The sequence below is a fragment of the Macaca fascicularis genome, chromosome 1, assembly GCF_037993035.2.
Source record: "Macaca fascicularis isolate 582-1 chromosome 1, T2T-MFA8v1.1".
NCBI lineage: Eukaryota > Metazoa > Chordata > Mammalia > Primates > Cercopithecidae > Macaca > Macaca fascicularis.
This window is the reverse complement of record NC_088375.1, coordinates 18,692,071-18,711,021: the sequence shown is the minus strand read 5'-3', so window position 1 is coordinate 18,711,021 and position 18,951 is coordinate 18,692,071. Positions and strand designations below refer to the sequence as shown.

Genomic DNA, 18,951 nt, shown 5'->3' with positions numbered 1-18,951 from the left:
AGATTCAAAACCCAGCCATGGGCCGGCATGGAGTCCCCCAGAGCAGCTGGTCTCAGAAACGGAAGGGCTGGATGCAGAGTGCTCCGATGAGCTCAGGGCCAGGCTCCGAAAACTGGGAAAGACAGACCCAGGAGCCCAGCAGAACCTTTTCCCCACAAAATTCAATGGCTCTTTCAAAGTCTTGTTTCTTGGCAACTCTCACGGGTTACTAAGGGAGCCGGCTAAGTCTCAGGTGCAGCTCATCAGCGAGCAAGAACACACCAAGACAGTAGCCTGAGTTGGCAAATTAAAATACAGGATATCTAGCGCTATTTGGATTTCAAATAAACAACAAGTAATTTTTTTCACATGTAAATACAGCCCATGTGATACGACCAGCAAGTTTAAGCTGAACGATTATTCTCCATCTGAAATCTAAATTTTACTGTGTCCTGTATTCTGTCTGGCAACCCTGCTCCATGAGAACAGCCCCCAGCTTTGCTGATATACACTTGGCGTTTTCTCAGGGAGTCTGTTCTGCCACAGAGCTGACTGCTCTGAGCAGGAGGTCCAGCCCAGGGATGCCCTGGGGAGCTGATTCCCGTGGGAGGTGGCTACCTGCAGACCTAACCCCTCACTATGGCCCCACCCTCTTCCAAAGCCCTCCCATGGGTCTGGTTACCTATATGTTTACAGGAGAAGTCAGGTACATGCCATCTCCTCGACACCACTGAACTCAGCCATCACAAACCATGTAGAGCCTGCCTTCTGGTCTGGTCCTCTCTCAGACATCTGCTACCAGTGCTACTCCCACCGTCACCAGTCACGACCACAGGAATGTGCAGTGGGGGTAGGGTCAAGTGACTGAAGGATCCCCGCAGACCGCAGGACACTGCTGAGGGCACATGATACTCAATCCAAACTCACAAAATGACGCCTATTTCTCCTGCCCACGTTGCCGGAGATCCTTCCAACACTCGGTTCCCACGGACGAAACATGCAATCCATCGGGGCAGCCAGCTGGTCCTAACTTCAAAACATGTCGGGAATCTGAAGGCGTCTCATCGTCTCCACCATCTCTTGCCAGTTTATGGTGGGAGCCAGATCCCACGCTTGTCCTCTTAGGGTCTGTTCTCAACCTGGCACTCATAGCATCTCTTTAAAACTTACACAGGGCTATGTTATCCCTTTGCTAAAAATCCACCAAAGGCTCCCCATCTCATTCAAAGTGCAAGCCAAGTTCTTCCCATAGCCTGCAAGGCCCTCCGTGCCCCGCCTCCACCCTGCAGCTCTCTGACCACCTTTCTCCTTCCTCTGCGCCTCGCCCACCAGGCATACTCCTGCCTCAGGCCTCACCTGGATGGCGGGGATCTCCACTTCCCAGAAATGCACTGGGCCAACTCCTTCACTGCCTGGGAGGTTCGCTCAAATCTTACCTTCTGAATCAGGCCTGCCCACCCTATTTAATTCTGCAACTGATGCCTTACACCCCTCCCCCATCACTCTCAAGCCCCCTAAACCCGCCTACTGTTTCCTTCTCCTACAACATTTCCTTTCTAACATGCCATCTGCTTATTGGTTCACTGCTTATCGTCTGTTGCCCACTCTAGATCATGCAGGCCAGAATCTATTTGGTTCACTGATGTATTCTAAAAGCCCAAAACGGTGCTTGAGACATAATGCGTGCTCAGTAAAGACTTAAAACTTGGGTGCTTCACTATCCACTGCGTGGTCCCAAAAGAACAGTAGCAGGAGAAGTGCCAATACTTACTGAGTACTTGTCATGTGCCAGACACTAAGAAAGAAGTTTTATAAATGTTGCACAATTTAAGCTGGACATGGTGGCATGTGCCAGCAGTCCCAGCTACTTGAGAGGCTGAGGTGGGTGGATCACTCACCAGAAGTTCTAGGCTGTAGTGTGCTGACTGCACTTGTGAATAGCCACTGTACTTTAGCCTGGGCAACATAGCAAGATCCCATCTCCAACAAAAAGGCTGCACAATTCAATGTTCACGACCACCTTGTAGTAAATCAGGTTGAAGTTCCTCTACTTTATAAATGAGAAACCGGACTCAGAGAACACATAACTACAAACTAACAAGTCAGAATTCTGACCTAGATACTAAAGCCCACGAGATTCTATCAACACCCTGAGAAGCACGCACATTATCTACAGCTACCTGAAGAGAGTCCTTGTCCCCTTCCTCATTCACTGTCCCTCCCACCTGATACCTAACATTTACCAGAAGGAATGGCCCTATGCAGATGGTCAGGACAGGGGACTGGGCCGCATTCACCGTTAGGGGAGCTGCGTGGTGGGAGTTAAGGACGCTGGCTTTGGCACCTGGGTCACGGGCTCCATTGGGTCACAGGAACACATCCTGGCTCCACCCCTCACCTGCTATGGGGCACAGACAATGCACACTGGACACAGGAGGCGCTCATGGCAGGTCAGCATATGCGCACATGTATAACACGGCCTCCAGCAGGCACTACGTGCTCAGCGACTGCTCATCCCCGTTGAGGTGGCTCTTCTCACGGGGAACTCCCGACTTGTCCCATGAAGGCCTGATGTGGCCTGTTGCTTGGGGCCAGGGAGGAGCATGAACAGCAAACAGCACTAAGGAAAGATCCAAGAAAGGACCCTCGAGCAGACCCTTGTCCTATGCCAAGATCAAAAGGCAGCAAGACCCAGAAGGAATAAATAATTCTTTTACGAAATTTTCACTCACCTCTGACTTCCAGTGGATTAAAGAAACACTGAAAACACACCGGCCTCAGCAAGTAATCAGGTTTTTCCCTTCATAATCTTCTAGGGTTTCTGCTGCCCGGGCTTTCCCCACATCAGAGCCCTCAGGCCTCCGGTCACATTTGCTGACTTCTAATCATGGGGCTTTCTTTCCTGGGGTCGGTTTTCTCCTGCACATGGGCTTGGAGGCGCCCTGGCAACAGAGGCAAGTGTGCTTCTCACTTCCCCATACGGCACACCTCCTGGTACACCGAGAGCCAACAGGGCTGACATCCACTGCTCCCAGGCCAGGAGAGGCAGGGCTGCTGGCCTTTGAGAGCTGGATGGACTCTGATGAGCTGTGGAGAGGGAGAGGGCAAGGGCTCCTGAAGTGCCTCCCACTGTAAGACAGAAGCAGCCCCAGATGCCAAAGCTACTGCCAGGAAGTGGTGGGTGACGGGGAGGGGGAGAGAAGGGAGTTTTGACTTGAGTCCAGATGAAGCCTTTCAGGCTCAGATTTTTCCAGTCTTTCCTTAAAAACAAGAAATGATCATGCCAAGCATTACTAAGCATATTCTGTAACCACATTTCTTGTGAGCCACAGAGTCCATGTGAGTTGATTCTAAATGAAACTGACATCCATGTCCACACACAAGTCATCACCCTAGAGGGAGTGGGCCTGGGAGTTGACTGCCTAAGCAGGCCTACAGGAGTCCACTGGCCTAACGCCTCTCCTCACTACCCTCGGGGAAGGTCCAGGAACAGTTCTCCAGGTAGAGAGTGAGAAGTTATCTCTAAAGACCAAAGCAAAAAGCTTTTAATGATAGCAATAGCAACATTTTAACTTTTTTTTTTATAGCAGGATCTTGATCTGTCACCAAAGTTGGAGCGCAGTGGTGTGAAGAGAGTTCACTGTTGCAGGAGGGAGCCTTGCCTTTGAGTTTAGCCTCAAACTCCTGGGCTCAAGCAATCCTGCTGCCTTAGCTTCCCAAGTAGGTAGGACTACAGGTACATGCCACCACTCCTGGCTAATTTTTAAAATTTTTTGTAGAGATGGGGTCTCGCTATGTTGCCCAGGCTGGTCTCAAACTCCTTGGCTCAAGCAGTCCTTCCGCCTTGGCCTTCCAAAGCACTGGGATTATAGGCATGAGCCCCAGTGCCCAGCCAGCAACATTTTAATATGTCTCAATGATTATATATTTAGTCTGGTAGAACATATGTGACTCTCTGCCAATGATATGGCAGGTTTGAGCAACTGCTTATACGGCCATTGAACTTGATGTTCCAGAATGAGGTTTGTTAGGGAGACTTCGGCTTTTAATGGATCCTTGTCTTCATCCAAGCAACTACAAGATCAAGTCTTTGTAAACCACACATCACTCTATCGTTTTCTTCCCAGCTGCCCATCGGTGTGTCATTGTGAGGTCGTTAGAGTCCTACCAGACAAGAACAGCGAACACCAAGTGCTTACTGTATGGCAGGCATGCCTCCAGGCCTCTTCTCTAACAGAAACATGGGTGGCTGCAAAAGCACCTGAGAGTTTGACCAAAGCACACCCAGTTCAATTCCCGACTCCACCACTACTACTTCCTCTCGAAGTTTCTTGATCTCCCAACATCTGTTTCATTTGTGTAACGGGGATAACAATACTTACACCTAAGTGTGAAATAAAATAATTTAAGTAGAGTGCTGCCCTATCAATGCTTACCCTTTTCCTTGAGATCAAGCCTTTCAGGTATCTGAGTGAAGACGGTTGAGCCCAGTCTCGCCCCCCACCCTCCACTTGTCCCCCTTCTGTCTCTACAGCACCGAGAAGAAGTGGCTGGGTGCACACAGTGCACTTCCTGCTGGAGAGGTCGAGTGTAGGGCTTCCTCCCTCTCAAGCTGGAGGGGCCAGCCCAAGAGCCTCAGGATGAGGATCTTAGAGTCAAAGGCCTCAGGTGAGGCTGACCTGGGGAGACCTGTGGGCCCTGGAGGAAAACCAGCCCCATCCCGAGTGCTCTGCCTGGATTCCCAGGCTCCAGGGGCAAAGCAGCAGCTGCGCAGGAGGTGGAGCTGCCAGTCCCAGAGCCCACAAGCAAAGGGAAGGTCATGCAGGGTCCGCTCTGGACACGGGAAGAGCCGCCTTCTCTCTCACCATGGCAGGCCCGCCAACCCTACCAGTGCTCCACCAGACCCAGGCCCCTGAGCCTACAAAGAGTGATAACCCCTTCCAAGAGTCTCAGCAACATACAAGGAGGACAGCCCAGAAGAAACAGACACACCCCCAGAAAGAGGGAACTACTGGAGGATACAGACAACTTGAATTTCAATTAAAATAATTCTAGTGCTCAAGAGGATTCTACTGCAACATACACAGGAGGGGAAAAAAAGATTTCCTGTAACTAGAAAACATGATTTCCCAACTAAACAACTATTCAAGAAGAAGAAGGTGGGCACATAGGATTCTTGAATTACTCACTCAAAAGATCAAGACCAGGAAATAACAGAGTGGAAGATGCAGGGTGGAAGGCGTCAAGCTATGAGACTGTGAGGGTGCATCCTGAGACCTGGGAGGAAAAGGGATGAATGAACAGGGGCAGTGAAGACACCAAGCTCTAGATACACGCCATGAGAAAACATGCACACCAGCTACTCAGGGGCTGAGACAGAAGAACTGCTGGAGCCTAGGAGCTCAAGACCAGCTTGGGTGACATAGGGAGACCCCATCTCTACAAATAATTTAAAAAATTAGCCAGGTGTGGTGGCAGATGCCTGTGGTCTGAGATACTTGGGAGGCTGAGGTGGGAGGGGAGGATCGCTTGAGCACAGGAGGCTGAGGCTGCAGTGAGCTGCAACTGTGCTGCTGTACTCTAGCCTGTGTGAGACAGAGCAAGATCGTATCTCAAAAAAAAAAAAAAAAAAAAAAAATGCCGGGCACGGTGGCTCATGCCTGTAATCCCAGCATTTTAGGAGGCCGAGGCGGGCAGATCACCTGAGGTCGGGAGTTCGATACCAGCCTGACCAACATGCAGAAACCCCATCTCTACCAAAAAATACAAAAAATACAAAATTGGGCGTGGTGGTGAATGTCTGTAATCCCAGCGACTCAGGAGGCTGAGGCAGGAGAATCGCTTGAACCAGGGAGGTGGAGGTTGTGGCGAACCGAGATCGCACCATTGTACTCCAGCCTGGGCAACAAAAGCGAAACTCTGTCTCAAAAAAAAAAAAAAAAAAGAATGGCTTCCCGAGGCAAGGTATCACTCAGCTATCATGATGTTTTTTAAAAAAAAGATATATGAAGAGGTGAAACCCCATCTCTACTAAAAATACAAAAAAATTAGCCAGGTGTGGTGGCGGGCGCCTGTAGTCCCAGCTATTTGGGCGGCTGAGGCAGGAGAATGGCATGAACCTGGGAGGTGGAGCTTGCAGTGAGTTGAGATTGCATCACTGCACTCCAGCCTAGGCAACAGAGAAAGAAACTCTGTCTCAAAAAAAAAAAAAAAAAAAAAAAAAAAGATATATGAAGAAAAAATTCAGAGTGCAGGTGACCCTTGAACAACAGGGGTTTGACCTGTGTGGTCCACTTATACCCAGATTTCCTTCCTCCTCTGCCACCCCTGAGACAGCAAGACCAACCCCTCCTCATCCTTCTCTCCTCAGCCTTCTCAACCTGAAGAAGGCGTAGATGATCCACTTCCACTAAAAGAACAGTAAATACATTTTCTCTTTATGATTTTTCTTCATAACATTTTTTTTCTAGCTTACTTTAAGAATACAGTATATAATACACATAACATACAAAATATTTGTTAATTAACCATTTATATTATTGGTAAAGCTTCCTGTCAACAGTAGTCTGTTATTAGTTAAGATTTTGGGGAGATAAAATTACACACAGATTTTTGACTGTGTGGGAGGTCAGTTCCCCTAAGCCTTGTGTTGTTCAAGCACCAGCTGTATATACCAACAGCCCCCATGGCTGAGGATAACAGCAAAAAATGGTCTCTAAAAATATATGGACCAGAACCAAGACCTTATGGTGAGAAAAGAGGAGAAAGAACTGATGACCAACGAGCCGAACGGTCTTGGGCCTTCTCAGGGGTGAATGGTTGATGCCTATTTCAATGTTGTTTCTGACACCCTTGATTTGATGGGTGATTAGTGTCATTTAATCGTGTAGATTCTCATCATGCCTAAGCAGAACGCATTTCAGTGATATGCACAAGACATGCAATTCAGTTTTTAAATTAATGCCACAGTATTTATTTTTACAGATAATTCTAAGATGCAACTCCGACTAAAAATATGCTAAGGTGCTTTACAGTTTGAAATTCTGTTAGTTAAAGTAGAAATGTTTAGTTATTATTGCAAGAGTGAAGTGTTGCAATAATTAAAGACTGTAAAGCTGCTAATTTTATAGGCAAAAAATATTAAGAAATTAAGACTTCAAGTATATAAATTGAGAAACAGAATGACAGTTAACAGAAATATTATGAGTATGTTGCCCAGATAATTTTAGAAAGAATATTTATGCTTTTAGAAATGACAGTTATAAAATTTAAGTAATAATACAAGACAGAACAATAGAGTTTAGATTATATCATAATTATAATCTTTGGAGAATTATTTCATATATTAGCTTTCATAATACTAAATAGCCCTTAATTACCCTTAAGTAATTACTTAGGGTAATTTTATAGTCATTTAATTTTATTCAGGCTATAACTATTTCAAGAAACATTCCTATTTGGGAATTGTTCATCTGGTGATGATGAGTTAAAAGCAAAAACTCAACTACACCACTTTAAAAATTCAGGGATAAAAATTTCACAATCAAGTTTGACAATATCACTTTTTTTGAGACAGAGTTTCATTCTTGTTGCCCAGGCTCGAGTGCAATGGTGCAATCTTGGCTCACTGCAACCTCTACCTCCCACATTCAAAAACAATTTTCCTGCCTTAGCCTCCCGAGTAGCTGGAATTACAGGCGTGCACCACCACACCCAGCTAGTTTTTGTATTTTTAGTAGAGACGGGGTTTCGCCACATTGGTCAAGCTGGTCTTGAAACCCTGACCTCAGGTGATCCGCCTGCCCTGGCCTCCCAAAGTGCTGGGATTACTGGCGTGAACCACCATGCCCCAGCCCAAAATACATCATTTTCAATCTGGGACTAAAAAACAATATTCAGAGCTTGAAGAAAAGAGTTACAGAAAAATGTTTGTTTTCAATAATAGACCTCAATGTCTTAAGACAATTCCTTGTAGTTTTAAGTTTATGGAGACTAAAGCGACACTCAAAATGGCTGTTAAAATGATTATCGTGAACAAATTATCATTTTCAGTAGTTAGAAGATGAAGAATTGCTGAGATCTGCCCAAGCTATGAATCCTGATTATTAAGTTCCTCCTGGAAACCATGTTACAGAAAAAAAAAAAAATACTCTTCCTTGAATTAATGTGCTCCTTCTGTGTCTTGTACAGCAGACATTTGGCTGTGCAAACACATCCAGGCCTTTGAGTCTGACAGCCTGCTTGCTGGATTAATGAGGAAATCAGCCATGTTTCTCCCTCCCTTTCTGGTTGGCTGGCCCAGGGAATTCTGGGTAACCAAACTGATGTGTCATGAGAGCATAAGTGTTTCTTACATGATATCTATTGTCTCTTTACGGAAGACACCAAAACTAATGTTCATAGAAAAAAAATCAGAAGTTCAAAAATGATTTTATCTTGAAAGAGAGATGTATTGTTCCATTGCCACATTCCTAGTTTTTCCTCAAGTGACTGTGAGAGGAAACAATTGCATGCAGAAATATCACAAGTAAAAATTATAGTGGGGGCAACACCTGAAATTTACTCCTAAAAATATTCAAAGAATACCTTTAAGCAGTGAACCAAGGATTTGTTCATGGGCTTGTGTCCATGAAACTGCATCATGCTGTGGACTGGTCAAATCCTCAAGTCTAGGAGATGAAAGGAAGGTAAATCTTTACCTCAGAGAGCTACTGCTGGAGAGGATGGTGGAGACGTCACTGGCAGAAGCACCCTGTGTTCACAGTTGTAGCCCAAATTGCCTTGCCCAGTCCCCAGTCCCAACTGAATTTCCCTTAATTTTCACAAATACGTGGCAGAGTGACTACAGGTACAATCAAGCCACTGACAGCATGAGAGGTTACTATACCTATACTACCTTGTCAACCTTTATAATTTTGGATCTAATACAGTGTAAATTTTTTAAACAAAAGTTCAGGCAGTACTCCTGTATCCTAGAAATTCCTTCCATAATTGGCTTCATCTTGACTTAAGCAAACATTTACTCACTTGGACAAAATGTATATTTGATGTATCTTGTGTGTATGTATGCATGTAATGTAAAAGAACAGCAGTCAATCTCTGGGACTGAGTATGATAAAAGTTAAGTAAGAACTCATGACATAGAAGGTCTTGTTCAGGGGACAGTAGTCTTACCTGGGGAAATAGCATACTGTTTTCAAATGACTCTAGAGCAATACACATTTTATTGTGAAGTAGTCAAGAAGAAAGGGACAGTTATTAAAATGGAAAATAAATTACAATCGATTGATTTTTGACACAGGTGTCAAAATAATTCAATGGGGGAAAAGCAGTTTTTTCAATTAATGGTGCTGAAGCAACTGAACATCCACATGCAAAAGAAAAAATGGAAACCTTACATCACATACCAAAAAAACTCAAAATAGACCAAAGATGTAAATGTTAAGTGTAAAATGATAAAGCTCTTAGAAGAAAACATAGGGTTACATCTTAGTGATCTGAAACTTGTCAATGGTTTCTTAGCTAGGACACCAAAAACGCACACAAACAAAGAAAAACAGATACATGGGATGTCACAAAATGTACAACTTTTGTGCTTCCAAAGACATCATCAAGAAAGTGAAAAGACAACCCACTAAATGGAAGAAAATATTTGGAAGTCATAGATATGATAAGACTATATAAGGAATATTCAGAACATATAAAGAACTCAATTTAAAAATGAGATAAATGACTCAATTTAAAAATGGGCAAAAGACTTTGATAGACAGTTCTCCAAATGGGATATGCAAATGGGCAGTTAGCATATGAGAAGATGCTCAACATCATGAGTCATTCAGGAAACACAAGTCAAAACCTCAATGAGCTTCCACTTCACACCCACGAGGAAGGCCGGAATCAAAACAACAGGCACTAACAAGTGCCGGCAAGAATATGAGGAAGCTGGAACCTTCATGCACTGCCACTGGGATTGTAAAATGGTGCAGTCACTTTGGACAACAGCCTGGTAGTTTCTCAAAATGTTGAACACAGAGTTATTATATGACCCAGCAATTCCACTCCCGGGTATATGCCCAAGAAAAATGAAAACTATGTCTACACAAAAACTTGTACATAAAGGTTTTGCCATTATTCATAATAGCCAATAGATGAAAACAACCCAAATGTTCAAGTGATGAATAAATACAATGTGGTATATATATTCAATGGAATATTATTCAACAAGAAAAAGGAATGAAATACTGAGACATGTGACAACATGAATGAAGCTTGAAAACATTACACTAACTGAAAGAAGCCAGTCACAAAAATCCACATGTGATATGATTCCACTGATATGAAATGTCTAGAATAGGCAAAGCTAAAGACACAGAAAGGAGACTGATGGTAATTTAGATGGCTAAAGTTTCTTTATGGGGTGATGAAAATGTTCTAAAACTGATTGTGGTGATAGTTTCACAAACTGTGAATATACTAAAAGCTACTGAATTGTACACACTAAATGGCTGAATTATTTTATAATAAAGCTGTTACTAAAAAAATGGAAAGTGAAGAACTTCCATATTATCAAGTAAAAAAAAAAAGGATAACTTGATCAAAACATCAAAAATGGGGAAATGAGAATAAAAGCTGAATCAATAAAAATAAGATGCAAGAAATAAATCAAGCCTGTTTCTTATTACTTTAAATGTGTACAGATTGATTTATTCAACTAAAGGGCCTATAAGGTTGTGTTAAAAATATATATATAAATCTATGCTGTTCAAGAGACATACCTAAAAGGACAAATAGGGTTGAAAATAATACACAAAACAAGGAGATACCAGGCAAATGCAAAGAAGAAGACAGGGATGGCAAAATTAACAGCAGACAAGTTGGACTTGAGCTTAAAGGCACTGATGGATAGAGTGATATTACTAAACTCATGGTTTTGGAAGAAATATAAAAGGTAGATGTATGTATGCACCAAATAATACAGCAACTAAAAATTCTTAAAATTCAAGAACATGACAAAAAGTTATTTCTCAAATGAGAATATTTCCCAAAGAGAAAACAATAAAGACATGAAGAAGAGAAACAGATCAACAGATACCCTTACTTCCCTCAAATAAGAATATACATTTTTTCTTATGCCTATGCCACATTTTTAAAGATTAACTGCATATTTGGCAACAAAGAAAACCTTTGCAAACCTTTAAAATTAAAAATTTAAAGGATACTTCGTTGATCACAGTCCAATAAAATTAGGATTAAATAATCAGGTAACCAAAAAATCTTAACTACTTAGAAATTAAGAAACATATTCTTAGATCAAAGAAGAAATCAAAAGGGGAACTGGAGGATATCTTGAAAGCAATGGAAAAGAGAACACTTCATATCAAAATTTATAGAACGCTCCAGAAGATTTTCTCTGAGGAGACTTTAGTGTCAAATGCCTTCAATATTAATGAAGGTATTTTACAAATAAAAAGGAACTTTGCACTAATCTTAAGCAATTAGAAAAGGACAGCTTCTACTTCAAAAGGAAGATTTTATAAAAAAGATAAAAGTTCAAACTAATAAAAAATAAAAAAGGACACATAAGCCCAAAGCTGGCTCTCTGAAGCGACCAATAAAACAGAAAAACCCCTCAAATGCCCAATTAAGGATAAGATAAAGAAAAGGTGAGTGTGGTGGGGGTGGTGAGGGGAAAGGCAGGGGAAAGAGTAAAGGAAAAGGGGGAGAGCCCAGATATAGTGGCTCACACTACCTGTAATCCCAGCACTTTGGGAGGCTGAAGTGGGAAGACTATTTGCGCCCAGGAGCTCAAGACCAGCCTAGGCAACATAGCAAGACTGTCTCTACAAAAAAATAAGGGAAAAAAAACTAGTCAGGTATGGTGGCACATGCCTGTAGTCCCAGCTACTCAGGAGGCTGAGGTGGGAGGATTGCTTGGGCCTGGGAAGTAGAGGCTGCAGTGAGACGTGATCACGCCATCACACTCCAGCCTGGGCAACAGAGCACAGACCCCCATCTCAAAAAAGGGCGGGGAGGGGAAGAGAGGGAGGATGTGCAAAAACAGACAAGATTACGACTGAGAGCAGGTATAAAAAAGCAAATAAAGTAGATATTTTTTAAACCATTAAAAATATATACTGCATGGAACTTCATGTCAACAAATTTGAAAGCCTTAGAAGAAACAGATGATTTCCTAAGAAAATATAAATCATCAAACAGATTCAATAAGTGGAAAAAATCAGAAAAAGGTACTATGACCAGACAGGTTCACAGCTGAGTTTTATCTAACCCGTAATTCTATTATTAAATGGCAAAAGGCAATTAAGAAAGAATAAACCAATTTATGAAACCAAGCATAATTTTAATTCCCAAACTTGAGAGATGAGAAATTATTAACAAATCTGGCTTATGATTGATTTGTTACAGAAACTCTGAACTAATATTAGCAAATAACAGAATTCAGCTGTATATCAAAGAGATCTACATACTGAGACCAACCTGGGTTTATCCCAGGAACATAAGGGTACCTCAGTACCAGAAAATCAATAAAATTCACTTCATCAACAAATTAAATACGGAAAAAACTATAGAATCATAGCAATAACAGCAATAAATGCTAAAAAGGCATTTAATGAGTTTTTAAAAATGAAGTAAAATAGAAATAGAAGTTATTCATGAGAAGAGCTTGACAAAAGGTATATAAAACGAACCTGTATTTGTTAAACAATGAACTCCCCCTAAAAGGAAAACCCTACACACGCACATGTATGCAAAAATGTGTCATGTATGAGCACCAAGTTTTCTACATGGGTTATGTAGACAGAGATAGAGGAGAATGGAGGGAAATTCCAAACAAAAAAGGGAAAAGGGTCAGAAAAAGGACTCCAGTCAAGAACCACGTATAATATTATATTAATGCTTATCAATAAAATTACAGTTGGCCCTTGAACAATGCAGGGGTTGAGGGGTTGACCCCTAGCACAGTTGAAAATCTATGTATAATTTCTAACTTCCCCAAAACTCAACTACTAATAGCCTACTGTTGAATGCTATCAAGAAAATCATAAGGCAGAAAAAATGTATTTACTATTCATTAAGGGGAAATGGGTCATCCTAAAGTCTTTATCCTCATCATCTTCACTGAGTGGGCGGAGGAGGAGGAGGAGGAGGAGGACATAAGAGGAGGAGTACACAAGAGGAGGCTGAGGTAGGAGGATTGCTTGGGCCTGGGAAGTAGAGGCTGCAGTGAGCCGTGATCATGCCACTGTATTCCAGCCTGGGCAACAGAGCACAGACCCCCATCTCAAAAAAGGGCGGGGAGGGGAAGAGAGGGAGGATGTGCAAAAACAGACAAGATTATGACTGAGAGCAAGTCTTGCTGTCTCAGGGGTGGCCGAGGTGGAAGAAAATCTGTGTATAAGTAGACCCACACAGTGCAAACCTGTATTGCTCAAGAATCAACTGTATATATTTTCTCATGCATAATTTTTAACAGATCGCATGCAATATTACAACTACTAATAAAAAGCCCTCCTTTTGTTTTGAACTGCACAACCACCACCTGCCTTCCCAGTCCAAGTTTCAGGGTAACATACAGTAAGGCATTAACAGGTTCTTGGAAATTGTGACTTCAAGCAAAATAATGTAAGAAAACCAGTATTTTTCCTCATAAGTCTAACAAAAAGACATTATTCAAGGGCCTGCTGTACATTGCTTTGCTTAAAGTTGCAGAAGAACCTACTGATGATGTTAAGTGAGGACTTACTGTACTTTGTGGTACATATTACCTTTAGTTGCACTCCCTAATGGAAATATGAATCAGACTACTGGTGGCAGGTCAGAACTCAGGCACAGCCATCCACACTCCCATCCGGAGCCAGACTCCTGGCTTGCCAACCTCCCTATTCTGTCTCAGAGGGAGATATTCTGGAGCTGTTAAGGAGCAGAATTTCGAGCAAAAAATTAGGTATGGTGGCACACGCCTGTAGTCCCAGCTACTCAGGAGGCTGAGGTAGGAGGATTGCTTGGGCCTGGGAAGTAGCGGCTGCAGTGAGCTGTGATCACGCCATTGTATTCCAGCCTGGGCAACAGAGCACAGACCCCCATCTCAAAAAAGGGCGGGGAGGGGAAGACAGGGAGGATGTGTAAAAACAGGCAAGATTATGATGGAGAGCAGGTATAAAAAAGCAAATGCAGTAGAGATTTTTTAAATCATTAAAAAAACATACACTGCATGAAACTTCATGTCGTCTTTTGGTTTCCCTTGGTACCGTCTGCATCCATCAGGTCTTCTGTGGCTCTGAAGATGCCTTCACACTGTCTCCTCCCAGGTGCTCCCTTAGGACCCAGGACAACCTGGTCATGTCAGCAACTCTTACACTGCATCACAATTACTTGTGGATCAGGTGTTTGTCTTCACCACCAGGAGTTATGCTGTTTGAGGGCCAGAACCTCTTCCTCTTATCAATCCCCAGTTTTTAACATAGTGCCTTGGTGCAGAGTAGGCACTCTAGAAATATCTGCCAAATGTATGAAATGTATTTGAAAGAAGATATGAAGCCTACACTGAAAAACTTTTCTTTTCAGGGCTGTTCTACTTTAGTTTCATGTTAAAATTTCTACCTCTGCAGCTAATCAACTGATGGGGTGAGGGAATGTTGGCACACCCCAAGGTGCATGTGACTTAGGTTAGTCCTGTGGGATCACAAACATTGGATCACTCTTAGGAGCCCAAAAGAGACGTGCAAAGGATACTTGGCTGAGTGTCCTGTGTAGGACCCTATATAATCCCATCCGGTGCCTGGAGTCACCCCTCTGGGAGACGACAATCTAGAGGCAGAGCTGGGGCCAGTGTCTGTGTGTCTCCAAAGCTCTGTGCACATCACAATGCCTTCTGAGAGGCAGAACCAAAGACAGCTGCAGAGCTTCCCTCCTTCCCACCAAAGCATCCCACACACCACCTTCAGAAACGGGGGCTGCACTCTTTCAACTATTCCAATTTCCCCAATGTAATTTGCCTTCTTCCTAAACTTACATAATCTTTTTCAAAATGTTTGTATTTCTTCTCTGCTATACTTCTGAAGGAGACTGAGTCTATGCATTTATAATACAAGGTGTGAGTTTACCTTTGCTATTATTTACCTATAATTTACCTCTTTCGATCTTAAAGAAAAACAATTGTCTCAATTTCCAGTGAGGTTCTGTTCCAGGTCTCCACTGGCATTCTGAATGCACATCCCCTTAAGATGCCACAGGCTGTGTTCCAACACCCCAGCTCGCCTAAGAAAATGCAGCCAAGGAAAACACACAGGCAATTCAGCTGAAATACCAGCACTACAGAGCAAACCAAATAGGACATTTGTATTTACCTTCGATGCTGGGACCTGAAGAAAGCAAGGGTCATTACATCAGATAAGGAAGGAGATGGAGACTGCTTTCCATGTGTGTTCTGAAGTGAATGTCACTCACAGAACCTAACGTCTTCACGTGACTCACCCCCACAAACTCAGCAGTGGAATTCCTGGGAACACTTATTTAAGATGGCACTGGTAGAAGATGTCACCTTCCCCAAATGCATAAAGTGCTCAAACAAGCCAGGTGCAGTGGCTCATGCAAGCAATCCTAGCACTTTGGGAGGCAGAGGTGGAAGGATGGCTTGAGCCAGGAGTTTTAGACCAGCTTAGGCAACACAGTGAGACCCTGTCCTTACAAAAAATAAAAAAAATTAGGTGGGCATGGTGGCACCCATCTGTAGTCTCCGCTGAGACTGCAGTCTTAGACTGAGGTGGGAGGGCTGCGTGAGCTCTGGAGTTCAAGGCTGCAGTGAGCTATGATCACACCAGTACATTCCAGCCTGGGTGACAGAACGAGACCCTGTCTCCAAAAAAAAAAAAAAAAAAAAAGTGCTCAAATAAGAAAGATGCCCACTAACCACTCTCCGGGTGATTCCACTTGTTGACAGTCTTTCCTCCCAGAAAATCTCCCTGTATCCTGTTCCTTTATATTCTCTTTGTAACCCTGTTTCTCAAACTTGAGAAAATAGGTCTCTCCTTCCCCCTCTGGTTACTTGCAGTTGCTTTTGCCAGGGGAGCTTGCTGGAGGCTTTGAAACATCAAAATTGAATTTATCTACTGGCTTCCTGTCTGCTGCCTGGCAGAGATGAGTGCAGTGACCACTTCCCACTGAGGCCTGTTATCTGCCCGTGGGGGTCTCTCTTCTCCCATGGGCAGGCAGATGACAGACCTCGGTGAGAACTTCTGCTTACACTGCACTGTTCAGAAACCAGGCAGCAGTCCCATCTCACCGCAAGAGGTGCAGCCACTGCCCAGGATACGAGGCAATGGGGGAAGACAGGTTTGCTATGCAGTGATCATCTTTGGTTCAGAGCCCTTTGCAAGGGACTTGTTATAAATTAGTTGATCTGACCCACATATACCATGTTCCACACTCATTGCTCTAATATGATTCTTCCTAGCCCCTAACCAAAGGGACCCGTTTACTCTTGAGCACTCTGTAGCTTCACTTCCTCATTTTCAAAATAGGGATAACGACAGTATTCACTTGACAGGATGGTTGTGAGGATTACATAAGTTAGAAAGTGCTTAGAAAAGCATCTGGCATATAATAAGTGATATACAAGCATTTGCTAAATGAATAAAGGGGTGCAAGCAGCTGGCTTCCCTGTAAATTCCTAATAGATTCCTGCCTATCTTGGGTGTCTCTGGGCCACTAGGAAGTGAGCAGGTTGTAGAAGCCCAAGATTGTATTAAATTCCTCAGTAGCCATCAAGTTTGGTCTTCCATCCAGGATAGAAATCCTTGTATTTGGCGGCATTGCTGCCTCCGGCGTAAGAAACTCACTCCTTCATGGAGCTGCCTGATCAACTGTCCCACTATTTTGGATGTTGGAAATGCTCAGCTTGTGAACATTTTTTACTGGCACTGAATCCCGTACCCATTTAAAAATCTACCTCTGCGTCCATCTATTCCTTTGTTCATTCAATCATTCAAAAATAACTGAGCACCTGCCACATTTTTACCAAATACTGTGACCAGAATGTCCAAGGTCTCCACCCACGTGATAAATAAATTAGCTTATGCAGGTGACAATGAGCGCTAGGAGAGACCAGAGGGAAGGTGGTGATTTTAGACGGGTAGAGACAGTGACATTGGAACCAAGACCAAGCCAGCAGGCAAGGGCTGCCGTTCGAGAGTCAGGAAGAACATTCCACGTAAGGGCCCGGCAGACAGAAGATCATGTGGCCAGAGATAATGGTAGACAAGTGCCACAAGGTGACAATGGTAGGACACGTGCCACAAGGTGACAATGGAGAGGAAGACCAGGGTGGACCTACAGACCCGGAGGCCACACTAAGGAATCTGGATTTCCCTTCAGTTTGGATGGGAAGTTACTGGAGGAGTTTAAGCAGAGAAGTGAGTATATTAACTCATGTTTGTAAAACATCACTTTTCCAGCACAGCCTGGGGAAAGTGAAACTGGGGCAGGGACAATCAACAAAGGTGGAGGCTGAGGATCCAAGTGGATGAAAGCCTCACCAGCCTGGCCAAGGGGTGATACTGTCTTGGCTAAAGTTGGCAGCAATGGCAATGATATAAGAAGTGGAAGGATCTGTAGTTCTAAACTTTTTCATGAAAGTAACTTCTTAAATATATACCTAAATGTGGCCAGTTTTTCATTCTTTTGTAATAATTCTTTCTGCAACTCACAAATGAGGGCAAGGAAAGCTCTTTATACCCTGTGGGAGGATAGGCAAGCATTACTTCTCCACAGTCTGATAATTTCAGGTTTTCCAGTATTCTCCCACCCCCAAGATCATGTTGTAGTTCCTGTCACCAATAAAGGTTTTATCCCATTCCCTTCTGCTGTCATTTTCCCTCCTCCTTCCTTAAAGGAAGGACCCCAGCGCTTCTCCATGGATTCTGCCCTAAGTACTCATTTCTCAACATGCTTGGCAAATCCCCCTCCCTGTGGGATCCAGGTTTGCTAAGTAAATCTACATCCATGCCTGAACCTGGAGTTTGGATTCTAGCTACAGTTACTTGCAATAGTAACAATCACAGGTGTTAAATGTTAAGATATTTTCACTACGAAAGTCTCAAGGAAGCTCAGTTTAGGGGCCAGTGCAACTGCCCATGAGCAAAATGCATGCCTTCTCTCCCCTTTGCTCAAATGGCTCTCTTGTTTGAGATACTCTTCCTTCCTCTTCACCTGACTAGTTATTTGTTCTTCAAGGTGCAGCTCAGGGGCCACCTCCTCCAGAAACGCCGCCTCTTCTCCAGCCCAGCTGGAGGAAGTAAGGCACCTCTGGAATCCGGCAGAAATCCATGTTTACCCTGATCACAGCATTCACCAGAGACGCTTATCTCTTTTCCTTCACTCTGTCTCTCCTATTGGACCCCAGGGGACATGTCTAACTTATCGTTTTATCCCAGCAGGGCTCAATGTGCTGGCTGAATTAATATGAGGCACATCTCATCCATTGCTGGTGGGAGTGTAAATTGGAAAACTGCTTGGCAGCACTTCCTAAGCAGTGGTTCTCAATACCTGGTGCTTTTGCCCCCCAGGGAACATTTGGCAATGTCTGGAGACATGTCTGTTTGCTACAACTGGCGAGGAGGGGTGCTAATAACATTCAGTGGGTAGAGGCCTGGGATGCCGCTAAACATCCTGCAATGGTCAGGACAGCCCTCCACCAACAAAGAATTATCTGGCCCAAGTTGAAAGACCTTGTACTAAGGGTAAATATACACTGAATCTATGGCCTAGCAATCCCACTCCTAGGTATATATGTCCAAGGAAGTGATGTATACAATCATCAAGAAAACAGGTACAAGAACATTTGTAGCAGCTTTCAGGTTTGGAAACAAACCAAAAGTCTACTGATAGGACACCAGGTAAATAAAGTCTAGTATATTTGTACAGTGGCATACTACACAGCAATATAAAGATAGTACT

The 18,951-nt window shown here is 43.4% G+C and overlaps 1 protein-coding gene across 4 annotated transcripts in view; it reads right to left on the bottom strand.

Moving 5' to 3' along the window:
- PGBD5 (piggyBac transposable element derived 5) overlaps positions 1-18,951 on the bottom strand; it is a 106,862-nt gene that overhangs the window by 78,815 nt on the left and 9,096 nt on the right. Inside the window, exon 1 of one of the 4 annotated variants that reach the window (XM_073998978.1) lies at positions 2,712-3,060. The exons of the other annotated variants lie outside the window; for them this stretch is intronic. The gene's annotated coding sequence lies outside the window, so the exon portion shown is untranslated. Of the gene's footprint in view, positions 1-2,711; positions 3,061-18,951 lie in introns of those variants that run through there. 4 annotated transcript variants of the gene reach the window in all.